This window comes from Arachis stenosperma, chromosome 9, assembly GCF_014773155.1.
Source record: "Arachis stenosperma cultivar V10309 chromosome 9, arast.V10309.gnm1.PFL2, whole genome shotgun sequence".
NCBI classification, from domain to species: domain Eukaryota; kingdom Viridiplantae; phylum Streptophyta; class Magnoliopsida; order Fabales; family Fabaceae; genus Arachis; species Arachis stenosperma.
Window position 1 is genome coordinate 69,441,697 of NC_080385.1, and position 14,967 is coordinate 69,456,663.

The 14,967-nt window shown below is 39.2% G+C and overlaps 2 non-coding genes across 2 annotated transcripts; both read right to left on the bottom strand.

Annotated features, from left to right (window-relative positions):
* Window positions 1-231: 231 nt before the first annotated feature.
* On the bottom strand, window positions 232-335 carry LOC130953256 (small nucleolar RNA R71). Its single transcript, XR_009075427.1, has one exon. It is a non-coding gene; the product is annotated as a small nucleolar RNA R71 (small nucleolar RNA).
* Window positions 336-12,042: 11,707 nt separating this feature from the next.
* LOC130953512 (small nucleolar RNA R71) lies at window positions 12,043-12,146 on the bottom strand. The gene has a single exon (XR_009075682.1). It is a non-coding gene; the product is annotated as a small nucleolar RNA R71 (small nucleolar RNA).
* Window positions 12,147-14,967: the final 2,821 nt, after the last annotated feature.

Here is a 14,967-nt window from a genome sequence, read left to right on the forward strand (position 1 = left end):
GGACTTCCATCTGAAGATCCTTACCAGTTTTTAACTGAGTTCTTGCAGATTTGTGAGACTGTAAAGACGAATGGAGTAGATCCTGAAGTCTACAGGCTCATGTTTTTCCCTTTTGCTGTAAGAGACAGAGCTAGAACATGGTTGGACTCACAACCTAAATATAACTTGGACTCTTGGGATAAGCTGGTCACGGCCTTCTTGGATAAATTCTTTCCTCCTCAAAAGCTGAGCAAGCTTAGAATGGATGTTCAGACCTTCAAGCAAAAAGATGGTGAATCCCTCTATGAAGCTTGGGAAAGATACAAGCAGATGACCAAAAAGTGTCCTTCTGGCATGTTTTCAGAATAGACCATATTGGATATATTCTATTATGGTCTATCTGAGTTTTCAAAAATGTCATTGGACCATTCTGCAGGTGGATCCATTCACTTAAAGAAAACGCCTGCAGAAGCTCAAGAACTTATTGACATGGTTGCAAATAACCAATTCATGTACACTTCTGAGAGGAATTCCGTGACGCCTCAGAGGAAGGGAGTTCTTGAAATTGATGCTCTGAATGCCATATTGGCTCAGAACAAAGTGTTGACTCAACAAGTCAACATGATCTCTCAAAGTCTGAATGGATGGCAAAATGCATCCAACAGTACTAAAGAGGCAGCTTCTGAAGAAGCTTATGATCCTGAGAACCCTGCAATGGCAGATGTTAATTACATGGGTGAACCTTATGGAAACACCTATAATTCATCATGGAAAAATCATCCAAACTTCTCATGGAAGGATCAACAAAAGCCTCAACAAGGCTTTAATAATGGTGGAAGAAACAGGCTAAGCAATAACAAGCCTTTTCCATTATCTTCTCAGCAACAGATAGAGAATTCTGAACAGAGCCCCTTTAACTTATCAAACATAGTCTCTGATCTGTCTAAGACCACTTTAAGTTTCATGAGTGAAACAAGATCCTCCATTAGAAATTTGGAGGCACAAGTGGGCCAGCTGAGTAAGAAAATCATTGAAACTCCTCCCAGTATTCTCCCAAGCAATACAGAAGAGAATCCAAAAGGATAGTGCAAGGCCATTGATGTAATCAATATGGCCGAACGCACAAGGAAGGAGAAGGACAAAAATCCTAGTGAGGAAGACCTCCTGGGATGTCTCTCAAATAAGAAGGAGTTCCCTATTGAGGTTCTAAAGGAATCTGAGGCTCATATAGAGACTATAGAGATTCTATTAAATCTTCTTCTGCCATTCATGAGCTTTGAAGATTATTCTTCCTATGAAGAGGATGAAGATGTAACTGGAGAGCAAGTTGCTCAATATCTAGGTGCCATCATGAAGCTGAATGCCAAGTTATTTGGTAATGAGACTTGGGAAGGTGAACCTCCCTTGCTCATTAGTGAACTTGATACATGGGTTCAGCAAACTCTACCTCAAAAGAAACAAGATCCTGGGAAATTCTTAATACCATGTACCATAGGCACCATGACCTTTGAAAAAGCTCTGTGTGACCTAGGGTCAGGCATAAATCTTATGCCACTCTTTGTAATGGAGAAGCTGGGGATCATTGAGGTACAGCCTGCCTCATTCTCATTATAATTGGCAGACAAGTCAGTAAGACAAGCTTATGAATCAGTAGAGGACGTGTTGGTAAAGGTTAAAGGCCTTTACATTCCTGCTGATTTTATAATCTTAGACACTAGGAAGGAGGAGGATGAATGCATCATCCTTGGGAGACCTTTCCTAGCCACAGCAGAAGCTGTGATAGATGTTAACAGAGGAGAATTAGTCCTTCAATTGAATAGGGACTACCTTGTGTTTAAGGCACACGGCTATCCTTCTGTAACAAGGGAGAGTAAGCATGCAGAGCTTCTCTCAATACAGAGTCAAACAGAACCCCCACAACTAAACTCTAAGTTTGGTGTTGAACCCCCATATCCAAACTCTAAGTTTGGTGTTGGGAGTCCACAACATTGACTTGATCACCTTTGTGGCTCCATGAGAGCCCACTATCAAGCTATTGACATTAAAGAAGCGCTTGTTGGGAGGCAACCCAATTTTTATTTATCTAATTTTATTTTTATTTAATTGTTATTTTGTGTTTTAGTAGGTTCATGATCATGTGGAGTCACAAAAAAATTATTAAAATTAAAAATAGAATCAAAAATAGCAGAAGAAAAATCACACCCTGGAGGAAGGACTTACTAGCGTTTAAACGCCAGTAAGGTGCATCTGGCTGGCGTTCAACGCCAGAACAGAGCATGAATCTGGCGCTGAATGCCAGAAACAAGCAACATCCTGGCATTTGGACGCCAGGAATATGTCCTGAGGAAAGCTGGCGCTGAACGCCAGTAACAAGCATGGAACTGGTGTTCAACGCCAGAAACATGCTGCACATGGGCGTTGAACGCCCAGAACGTGCATCACTTCGGCGTTTAATCGCCAGAATTGCATGCAAAGCCATTTTACATGCCTAATTGGTGTAGGGATGTAAATTCTTGACACCTCAGGATCTGTGGACCCCACAGGATCATCTCAGGATCTGTGGACCCCACAGGATCCCTACCTAACATATTCCCACCTTACCTCCTAATTAATCCTATAACACACTTTCCCAAAAACCCTTCACCAATCACCTCAATCTCTCTTTCCAATTACCCCCTTCACCACTCACATCCATCCACTCTTCCCCCATAAACCCCACCTACCTTCAAAATTCAAAAATCTTTCCCACCCAAACCCACCCTAAATGGCCGAACTTACCCTCTCTCCCTTCCCTATATAAACCCTTCCATTCTACTTCATTTTCACACAATACAATCCCCTCTTCTATACCTTGGCCGAATACACCTCCCCCTCACTCTCCTCTATATTTTCTCTTCCTCTTCTTCTTTTCTTTCTTCTCTTGCTCGAGGGCGAGCAATATTTTAAGTTTGGTGTGGTAAAAGCATAAGCTTTTTGTTTTTTCATAACCATGGATGGCACCCAAGGCCGGAGAATCCTCTAGAAAAGGGAAAGGAAAGACAAAAGCTTCCACCTCCGAGTCATGGGAGATGGAAAGATTCATCTCCAAAGCCCATCAAGACCACTTCTATGATGTTGTAGCCAAGAAGAAGGTGATCCCTGAGGTCCCTTTCAAGCTCAAGAAAAATAAGTATCCAGAGATCCGACATGAGATCCAAAGAAGAGGTTGGGAAGTTCTAACCAACCCCATTCAACAAGTCAGAATCTTAATGGTTCAAGAGTTCTATGCCAATGCATGGATCACTAGGAACCATGATCAAAGTGTGAACCCAAATCCAAAGAATTATCTTACAATGGTTCATGGGAAAAACTTAGATTTTAGTCCGGAAAATGTAAGGTTGGCGTTCAACTTACCCATGATGCAAGGAGATGCACGCTCCTACACTAGAAGGGTCAACTTTAATCAAAGGTTGGACCAAGTCCTTATGGACATATGTGTGGAAGGAGCTCAATGGAAAATAGACTCCAAAGGCAAGCCGGTTCAACTAAGAAGACTGGACCTCAAGCCTGTGGCTAGAGGATGGTTGGAGTTCATTCAACGCTCCATCATCCCCACTAGCAACCGATCTGAAGTTACTGTGGATCGGGCCATCATGATTCATAGCTTCATGATTGGAGAGGAAGTAGAAGTTCATGAAGCCATCTCCCATGAATTCTACAAAATAGCTGATAAGTCCTTTACTTTGGCAAGGCTAGCTTTTCCTCATCTTATTTGCCATCTATGTTACTCAGCTGGAGTTACCATAGAAGGAGACATCCTCATTGAGGAGGACAAGCCCATCACTAAGAAAAGGATGGAGCAAACAAGAGAGCCCACTCATGGAACCCAAGAGACGCATGAGGAAGCTCATCACCAAAAAATCCCGGAGATGCCTCAAGGGATGCACTTTCCTCCCAACAACTATTGGGAACAACTCAATACTTCCTTAGAAGATTTGAGTTACAATGTGGAACAATTAAGGGTGGAACATCAAGAGCACTCCATCATTCTCCATGAAATAAGCGAAGATCAAAGAGCAATGAGGGAGGAGCAACAAAGGCAAGGAAGGGACATAGAAGAGCTTAAGGACATCATTGGTCCTTCAAGAAGAAGACGCCACTAAGGTGGACTCATTCCTTGTTCTTATTTTCTTTTCTGTTTTTCGGTTTTTATGCTTATTATGTCATCTATATTTATGTCTCTACTTCATGATCATTAGTGTTGAGTAACTACGTCTTAAGGCTATAAATAATTCCATAACTCCTTCACCTCTTTTAAATGAAAAATGTTTCTAATTCAAAAGAATAAGAAGTACATGAATTTCAAAATTATCATTGAATTTAGTTTAATTATATTGATGTGGTGACAATACTTTTTATTTTCTGAATGAATGCTTGAACAGTGGATATTTTTGATCTTGTTGTTTATGGATGTTAAAATTGTTGGCTCTTGAAAGAATGATAAACAAAGAAAAATGTTATTGACAATCTGAAAAATCATGAAATTGATTCTTGAAGCAAGAAAAAGCAGAAAAAAAAAGCAAAAGTTTGCGAAAAAAAAAATTTGGCAAACAAAATAGAAAGAAAAAGAAAAAGCAAGCAGAAAAAGCCAATAGCCCTTAAAACCAAAAGACAAGGGTAAAAAGGATCCAAGGCTTTGAGCATCAATGGATAGGAGGGCCCTAGGAAATAAAATCCAGGCCTAAGCGGCTAAATCAAAGCTGTCCCTAACCATGTGCTTGTGGCATGCAGGTCCAAGTGAAAAGCTTGAGACCGAGTAGTTAAAGTCATGATCCAAAGCAAAAAGAGTGTGCTTAAGAGCTCTGGACACCTCTAACTGGGAACTCTAGCAAAGTTGAGTCACAATCTAAAAAGGTTCACCTAGTCATGTGTCTGTGGCATTTATGTATCCGGTGGTAGTACTGGAAAACAAAGTGCTGTGTTCAAGAATCAACATACTTAACTAGGAGAATCAATAACACTATCCGAAATTCTAAGTTCGTAGAGAAGCCAATCATTCTAAACTTCAAAGGAGAAAGTGAGATGCCAAAACTGTTCATAAGCAAAAAGCTACAAATCCCGCTCATCTAATTAGAATTAATATTCAATGATATTTTGAGATTTATAGTATATTCTCTTCTTTTTATCCTAATTGATTTTCAGTTGCTTGGGGACAAGCAACAATTTAAGTTTGGTGTTGTGATTAGCGGATAATTTATACGCTTTTTGGCATTATTTTTAGGTAGTTTTTAGTATGATCTAGTTACTTTTAGGGATGTTTTCATTAGTTTTTATGCTAAATTCACATTTCTGGACTTGACTATGAGTTTGTGTATTTTTCTGTGATTTCAGGTATTTTCTGGCTGAAATTGAGGGACCTGAGCAAAACTTTGATAAAGAGGCTGACAAAGGACTGCTGATGCTGTTGGAATCTGACCTCCCTGCACTCGAAATGGATTTTTTGGAGCTACAGCACTCCAAATGGCGCGCTCTTAATGGCGTTGGAAAGTATACATCTAGAGCTTTCCAGCAATATATAATAGTCCATACCTTGTTCGATAATTGACGACGTGAACTGGCGCTCAACTCCAGTTCCATGTTGCTGTCTGGAGTCAAACGCCAGAAACACGTCACGAACCGGAGTTGAACACCCAAAACACGTTACAACTTGGCGTTCAACTCCAAAAGAAGCCTCAGCTCATGGATAGATCAAACTCAGCCCAAACATACACCAAGTGGGCCCTGGAAGTGGATTTATGCATCAATTACTTACTCTTGTAAACCCTAGTAGCTAGTCTAGTATAAATAGGATAGTTTACTATTGTATTAGACATCTTGGGACGTTTAGTTCTCAGATCATGGGGGCTGGCCATTCGGCCATGCCTGGACCTTTCACTTATGTATTTTCAACGGTAGAGTTTTTACACACCATAGATTAAGGCTGTGGAGCTCTGCTGTACCTCAAGTTTTAATGCAATTACTACTATTTTCCATCCAATTCAATTTATTCCTATTCTAAGATATTCGTTGCACTTCAACTTGATGAATGTGATGATCCGTGACACTCATCATCATTCTCACCTATGAACGCACGTGATTGACAACCACTTCCGTTCTACCTTAGACCGGGCGCATATCTCTTGGATTCCTTAATCAGAATCTTCGTGGTATAAGCTAGAATTGATGGCGGCATTCATGGGAATCCGGAAAGTCTAACCTTGTTTGTGGTATTCCGAGTAAGATTCCGGGATTGAATGACTGCGACGAGCTTCAAACTCCTGAAGGCTGGGCGTTAGTGACAGACGCAAAAGAATCACGGGATTCTATTCCAACCCGATTGAGAACCGACAGATGATTAGTCGTGCTGTGACAGAGCATTTGAACCATTTTCACTGAGAGGATGGGATGTAGCCATTGACAACGGTGATGCCCTACATACAGCTTGCCATGGAAAGGAGTAAGAAGGATTGGACGAAAGCAGTAGGAAAGCAGAGATTCAACAGGGACAAGCATCTCCAAACGCCTATCTGAAATTCCCACCATTAATTTACATAAGTATTTCTATCCTATTTTATTTATCTTTTAATTATCTAATCCAATCACATTTGAATCAGCCTGACTGAGATCTACAAGATGACCATAGCTTGCTTCATACCAACAATCTCTGTGGGATCGACCCTTACTCACGTAAGGTTTATTACTTGGACGACCCAGTACACTTGCTGGTTAGTTGAACGGAGTTGTGGAAAGGAAGTGTTGAGTTAATAGATGCACATACCAAAGAACCATTAGTGATGATCACAATTTCGTCCACCAGATGCCAAATACTATATCTGGGATGAGCCCTATTTGTTCAAAAAGTGTGCTGATTGGATCTTAAGGAGGTGTATATCCCATGGAGAAGGACAAGAGGTGCTTTGGCATTGTCATGGATCTGCATATGGTGGCCGCTTTAGTGGAGAAAAAACAACAACCAAGGTGCTCCAATGTGGATTCTACTGGCCAAGCATTTTCAAGGATGCAAAGGACTTGGTGTCAATGTGTGATGAATGCCAAAGGGCTGGCAATCTACCCAGGAATAATGAGATGCCACAGAGATTTATAATGGAGCTAGAACTATTTGATGTATGGGGGATTGACTTTATGGGGCCTTTCCCTTCCTCTTACTCAAATAGTTATATACTTGTGGCTGTAGATTATGTGTCAAAATGGGTAGAGGCTATTGCCACCACCACAAATGACAACAAGGTTGTAATGAGCTTCTTAAGAAAGAACATTTTCTGTAGGTTTGGAGTTCCCAGAGCAATCATTAGTAATGGAGGGACACATTTCTGCAATAAACAACTGGAAGCACTCCTTCTCAGGTTTGGAGTCAAACACAAGGTGGCAACCCCTTATCATCCGCAGACCAACGGACAAGCAGAGATTTCCAATAGGGAGCTAAAAAGGATTCTCGAAAAAACTGTTGGAAGCTCAAGGAAGGATTGGTCTAAGAAGCTAGACGATGCTTTATAGGCCTACAGGATAGCCTTCAAGACCCCCATTGGGATGTCACCATACCAACTAGTATTTGGCAAGGCTTGCCACTTGCCAGTTGAACTGGAGCGTGAGCCTTCTGGGCTATAAAACTACTGAACTTTGATGAGTTAGCTGCTGGAGAAAAGAGGCTGAGGCAACTCAGCGAGCTGGAAGAATTTAGGAACCAAGCATATGAAATTGCAAAGATCTACAAAAAGAACACAAAAAGATGGCATGATCAAAAGATAGCAAGGAGGGAGTTCACTGAAGGACAAAGGGTATTATTGTACAATTCTAGACTTAGGTTCTTCCCTTGGAAGCTTAATTCTAGATGGTATGGACCCTTCACCATCATCAAAGTGTACGCCTATGGTCAAGTGGAGCTCATGGAGGACAAAACACAGAGAACCTTCACTATAAATGGCCATAGACTCAAGCATTACCTGGGGGACTCACTGGATGAAAGGAGAGTGAGCTACCACCTCAACTGAAAAAGGAAGAACGTCAAGCTAGTGACGATAAAGAAGCGCTGGTTGGGAGGCAACCCAACACTCTATATCCTTTTGATTTATTGCTTTAGTAGAAGTAGATTGTGAATATTAGCTTAGGAAGTTAATTTCAGTTTTGATAGTTAAGATAGCTTTGTGAGTTAAATTGTCTCCTATTTTTGGAAGTGCAGCTGGATGAAAGCATTTACTAATGATGATGAGTGATTGGGCTAAGAACTAGCTAAAAAGCTAAGTTTGGTAAGGCCTGATGAGCGGATAATTTATACGCTTTTTGGCATTATTTTTACGTAGTTTTTAGTAAGATCTAGCTACTTTTCGGGATGTTTTTATTATTTTTTATGCAAAATTCACGTTTCTGGACTTTACTATGAGTTTGTGTGTTTTTCTGTGATTTCAGGTATTTTCTGACTGAAATTGAGGAACCTGAGTAAAAATCTGATAGGAGGCTGAAAAAGGACGACAGATGCTATTGGATTCTGACCTCCCTGCACTCGAATTTAATTTTCTGCAGCTAAAACACTCCAAATAGCATGCTCTCAATTGCGTTGGAAAGTAGACATCCAAGGCTTTCCATCAATATATAATAGTCCATACTTTATTCGAGTTTAGATGACGCAAACTGGTGTTCAATGCCAGTTCCATGCTGCATTCTGGAGTTAAACACCAAAAACACATCAAAAACCAGAGTTAAACACCAAAAACACGTTACAACTTGGCGTTTGATTCCAAGAGAAGCCTCTGCACGTGTAAAGCTCAAGCTCAGCCCAAGCACACACCAAGTGGGCCCCGGAAGTGGATTTCTACATCAATAAATTATCTCTGTAACCCTAGTAGCTAGTTTAGTATAAATAAAACTTTTTACTATTGTGATAGGGATCTTTGATTAGTTTTATGCTATCTTAGACTTTTGTGGAGGCTGGCCATTCGGCCATGCCTGAACCATTATCATTTATGTATTTTCAACGGTGGAGTTTCTACACACCATAGATTAAGGTGTGGAGGTCTGCTGTTCCTCGAATATTAATGCAAAGTACTATTGTTCTTCTATTCAATTCACGCTTATTCTTATTCTAAGATATTCATTCGCACCCAAGAACCTGATGAATGTGATGATTATGTGACGCTCATCACCATTCTCACTTATGAATGTGTGCCTGACAACCACTTTCGTTCTACAAGCAAATAAGCTCGAATGAATATCTCTTGGATTCCTTAATCAGAACCTTCGTGGTATAAGCTAGAATCCATTGGCAGCATTCTTGAGAATCCGAAAAGTCTAAACCTTGTTTGTGGTATTCCGAGTAGGATTCAGGGATTGAATGACTGTGATGAGCTTCAAACTCGTGACTGTAAGGCGTGGTGACAACGCAAAAGGATAGTAAATCCTATTCTTACATGATCGAGAACCGACAGATGATTAGCCGTGCGGTCACAGCGCACCTGGACCATTTTCACTGAGAGAACGGATGGTAGCCATTGACAACGGTGATCCCCCAACATACAGCTTGCCATGGAAAGGAGTAAGAATGATTGGATGAAAGCAGTAGGAAAGCAGGGACTCAGAAGGAACATAGTATCTTCATGCGCTTATCTGAAATTCACACTAATGAATTACATAAGTATCTCTATCTTTATTTTATGCTTTATTTATCTTTATATTCAAGAACCATTATAACCATTAGAATCCACCTGACTGAGATTTACAAGATGACCATAGCTTGCTTCATACCAACAATCTCCGTGGGATCGACCCTTACCCACGTAAAGTTTATTACTTGGACGACCCAGTGCACTTGCTGGTTAGTTGTGCGATGTTGTGAAGAATGTGTGTGAACCATAGTATTGTGCACCAAGTTTTTGGAGCCATTGCTAGGAATTGTTCGAGTTGTGAAAAGTATGAGTCACAATTTTGCCTATCAAGTTTTTGGCGCCGTTGTCGGGGATTGTTTGAGTTTGGATAACTGACGGTTCATCTTGTTGCTCAGATTAGGTAATTTTATTTTTGTTTTAACCTTTATTTTATTTTCAAAAAAGTCTTCAAAAATCTTTCAAAATTTTTCCACTTTTTCATTATTCCAAAATAATATAATTTTCGAAAAATCCAAAAAAAATTTAAAATCATAAAAACCAAAAATTTTTTGTGTTTCTTGTTTGAGTCTTGAGTCAATTTTTAAGTTTGGTGTCAATTGCATGTTTTTAAAATTTATGCATCTTTTCGAAAAATTCATGCATTGCATTCTTCATTATCTTCAAGTTGTTCTTGGTAAGTCTTCTTGTTTGATCTTCATATTCTCTTGTCTTGTGTCTTTTATTATTTTTCATATGAATTTTTGAATTCATAGTGTCTAAAAATAAAAAATTTCTAAGTTTGGTGTCTTGCATGTTTTTCTTTTCTTGAAAATTTTTCCAAAATAAGTTCTTGATGTTCATTATGATCTTCATAATGTTCTTGGTGTTCATCTTGACATTCATAGTGTTCTTGCATTCATCATTGGTTTTGATCCAAAATTTTCATGTTTTGGGTCATATTTGTGTTTCTCCCTCTCCTCATTAAAAATTCAAAAATCAAAAAAATATCTTTCCCTTATTTTACTCATAAATTTCGAAATCTTTGGGTTGACTTAGTCAAAAAATTTTAAAGTAAGTTGTTTCTTGTTAGTCAAGTCAAGATTTCAATTTTAAAAATCTTATTTTTCAAAATCTTTTTTTCAAAAATCAAATCTTTTTCATTTTTCTTCTTATTTTTCAAAAATTTTAAAATTAATTTTCAAAATCTTTTTCTTAATTTTATTTCATAATTTTCGAAAACTTTACTAACAATTAATGTGATTGATTCAAAAATTTGAAGTTTGTTACTTTCTTGTTAAGAAAGGTTCAATCTTTAAATCCTAGAATCATATCTTTTAGTTTCTTGTTAGTCAAGTAATCAATTTTAATTTTAAAAATCAAATCTTTTTTCAACCATATCATTTCAAATCATATTTTTTCAAAATCAATTTCAAAATCTTTTCTAACTTCTTATCTTTTCAAAATTGATTTTCAAATCTTTTTCAACTAACTAATTGACTTTTTGTTTGTTTTACTATTTCTTATCTTTTTCAAAATCACCTAACTACTTTCCTCTCTCTAATTTTCGAAAATCACCTCCCTCTTTTCCAAAAATCTTTTTATTTAACTAATTGTTTTAAATTTTAATTTTATTCCTTTTTATAAATTCGAATTTTAACTTCAATTTAAAATAAAAACAAAAATATTTTTCTTTTATTTTAGTTAATTTTTGAAAACTCATCTTTCTCATCTTCTTCTATTTAGTTATTTATCTACTAACACTTCTCTTCTACTCAAAATTCGAACCCTCTTCTCCCCTCTACCTGTGTTCGGATTTCCTTCTTATTTTCTTCTACTCACACAAAGGAATCTCTCTACTGTGGTAAAGAGGATCCCTATTATTATTTTCTGTTCCCTTCTTTTTCATATGAGCAGGAGCTAGGACAAGAACATTCTTGTTGAAGCAGATCCTGAACCTGAAAGGACTCTGAAGAAGAAACTAAGAGAAGCTAAAATACAATAATCCAGAGAAAACCTTACAGAAATTTTTGAAAAAGAAGAGGAGATGGCAGCCGAAAATAATGACAACAACAATAATGCAAGGAGGATGCTTGGTGATTATACTACACCTACTTCCAATTTTTATGGAAGAAGCATCTCAGTCCCTGCCATTGGAGCAAACAATTTTGAGATGAAGCCTCAACTAGTTGCTCTAATGCAACAGAACTGCAAGTTTCATGGACTTCCATCAGAAGATCCCTATCAGTTTTTAACTGAGTTTTTGCAGATCTGTGATACTGTTAAGACTAATGGAGTAGATCCTGAAGTCTACAGGCTCATGCTTTTCCCTTTTGCTGTAAGAGACAGAGCTTGAACATGGTTGGACTCACAACCTAAAGATATCCTGGACTCTTGGGATAACCTGGTCACAGCCTTCTTGGCCAAGTTCTTTCCTCCTCAAAAGCTGAACAAGCTTAGAGTGGATGTTCAGACCTTTAGGCAAAAAGATGGTGAATCCCTCTATGAAGCTTGGAAAAGATACAAGCAATTAACCAAAAAGTGTCCTTCTGACATGTTTTCAGAGTGGACTATTTTGGATATATTCTATGATGGTCTATCTGAGTTCTCTAAGATGTCACTGGACCATTCTGCAGGTGGATCCATTCACCTAAAGAAAACGCCTGCAGAAGCTCAAGAACTCGTTGACATGGTTGCAAATAACCAATTCATGTACACTTCTGAGAGGAATCCTGTGAGTAATGGGATGCCTCAAAAGAAGGGAGTTCTTGAAATTGATGCTCTGAATGCCATACTAGCCCAGAACAAAATATTGACCCAACAAGTTAATATGATATCTCAGAGTCTGAATGGATTGCAAAATGCATCCAACAGTACTAAAGAAGCCTCTTCTGAAGAAGAAGCCTATGATCCTGAGAACCCTGCAACGGCAGAGGTGAATTACATGGGTGAAGCCTATGGAAACACCTATAATCCCTCATGGAGAAATCATCCAAATTTCTCATGGAAGGATCAACAAAAGCCACAACAAGGCTTTATTAATGGTGGAAGAAAATAGGTTTAGCAATAGCAAGCCTTTTCCATCATCTTCTCAGCAACAGACAGAGAATTCTGAGCAGAGCCTTTCTAGCTTAGCAAACATATTCTCTGATCTATCTAAGGCCACTTTAAGTTTCATGAATGAAACAAGGTCCTCCATTAGAAACTTGGAGGCACAAGTGGGTCAGCTGAGTAAGAAAATCACTAAAACTCCTCCTAGTACTCTCCCAAGCAATACAAAAGAGAATCCAAAAAGAGAGTGCAAGGCCATTGATATAATCAAAATGGCCGAATCCAAAGAGAAAGGGTAGGAAGTGAATCCCAATGAGGAAGACCTCATGGGACGTCTTCCAGACAGAAAGGAGTTCCCTATTGAGGACCTAAAGGAATCTGAGACTCATATAGAGACCATAGAGACTCCATTAAACTTCCTTCTGCCATTCATGAGCTCTAAGAACTATTCTTCCTCTGTAGAGGATGAAGATATAACTGAAGAGCAAGTTTCCCAATATCTAGGAGCCATCATGAAGCTGAATGCCAAGTTGTTTGGTAATGAGACTTGGGAAGATGAACCTCCCTTGCTCATTAGTGAACTAAATACATGGGTTCAGCAAACTTTACCTCAAAAGAAACAAGATCCTAGTAAATTCTTAATACCCTATACCATAAGCACCATGACCTTTGAGAAGGCTCTGTGTGACCTAGGGTCAGGTATAAATCTTATGCCACTCTCTGTAATGGAGAAACTGGGGATCTTTGAGGTACAAGCCGCAAGAATCTCATTAGAGATGGCAGACAAGTTAATAAAACAAGCTTATGGATTTGTAGAAGACGTGTTAGTGAAGGTTAAAGGCCTTTACATCCCTACTGATTTCATAATCCTAGGCACTGGGAAGGATGAGGATGACTATATCATCCTTGGAAGACCCTTCCTAGCCACAGCAGGAACTGTGATTGATGTTGACAGAGGAGAGCTAGTCCATCAATTGAATGGGGACTGCCTTGTGTTTAAAGCTCAAGGATCTTCCTCTGCAACCATGGAGAGGAAGCATGAAAATCTTCTCTCAATACAAAGTCAAACAAAGCCCCCACAATCAAACTCTAAGTTTGGTGTTGGGAGGCCACAACCAAACTCTAAGTTTGGTGTTGAGAAGCCCCCACATTCAAACTCTAAGTTTGGTGTTGGGAGGCCCTCATCATGCTCTGAACATCTATGAAGCTCCATGAGAGCTCACTGTCAAGCTATTGACATTAAAGAAGTGCTTATTGGGAGGCAACCCAATTTTTATTTATCTATATTTCTATTGTTCTTTTATGTTTTATTAGGTTTATGATCATGTGGAGTCACAAAATAATTGCAAAAATTTAAAAATAGAATAAAAAACAGCAGAAGAAAAAGCACACACTGGAAGAAGAGCTGTCTGGCATTTAAACGCCAGAAATAAGCATTTTGTCTGGCATTTAACGCTAGAAACAAGCACTAGGCTGGCGTTAAACGCCAGAAACAGGCTACATTTGGGCGTTTAACGCCAGAAACAAGCTGCAGTCTAGCGTTAAATGCCAGGATTGCATACAGAGGGCGTTTTACACGCCTAAAAGATGCAGGGATGAGAAATCCTTGACACCTCAAGATCTGTGGATCCTATAGGATCACCTCAAGATCTGTGGACCCCACAGGATCCCCACCTACCCCACTTCTCTCTTCTTCACACAATCCAATAACACTATACCCTTCACCAATTACCTCAATCACTCTTCCCCATTACCCCTTCACCAATCACATCCATCCACTCTTCCCTATAAACCCCACCTACCTTCAAATTCAAATTCTCTTTTCCACCCAAACCCACCCTAAATGACCGAACCCAAAACCCTTTCCCTCCACTATATAAACCCCTCCATCCTTATTCATTTTCACCCAACACTACCCTCTCTTCTCCCCCTTGGCCGAAACCCACACCTCTCTCCTTCTCCTCCATATATTCTTGTTCTTCTTCTATTCTTTCTTCTTTTGCTCGAGGGTGAGCAACATTCTAAGTTTGGTGTGGTAAAAGCATAGCTTTTTTGTTTTTCCATAACCATTGATGGCACATAAGGCTAGAGAAACCTCAAGAAAGAGGAAAGAGAAGGCAATTGCTTCCACCTCTGAGTCGTGGGAGATGGAGAGATTCATCTCAAAAGCCCATCAAGACCACTTCTATGAAGTTGTGGCCAAGAAAAAAGTGATCCCTGAGGTCCCTTTTAAGCTCAAACAGGGTGAATATCCGAAGATCCGACAAGAGATTAGAAGAAGAGGATGGAAAGTTCTCTCCAATCCCATTCAACAAGTCGAATCTTA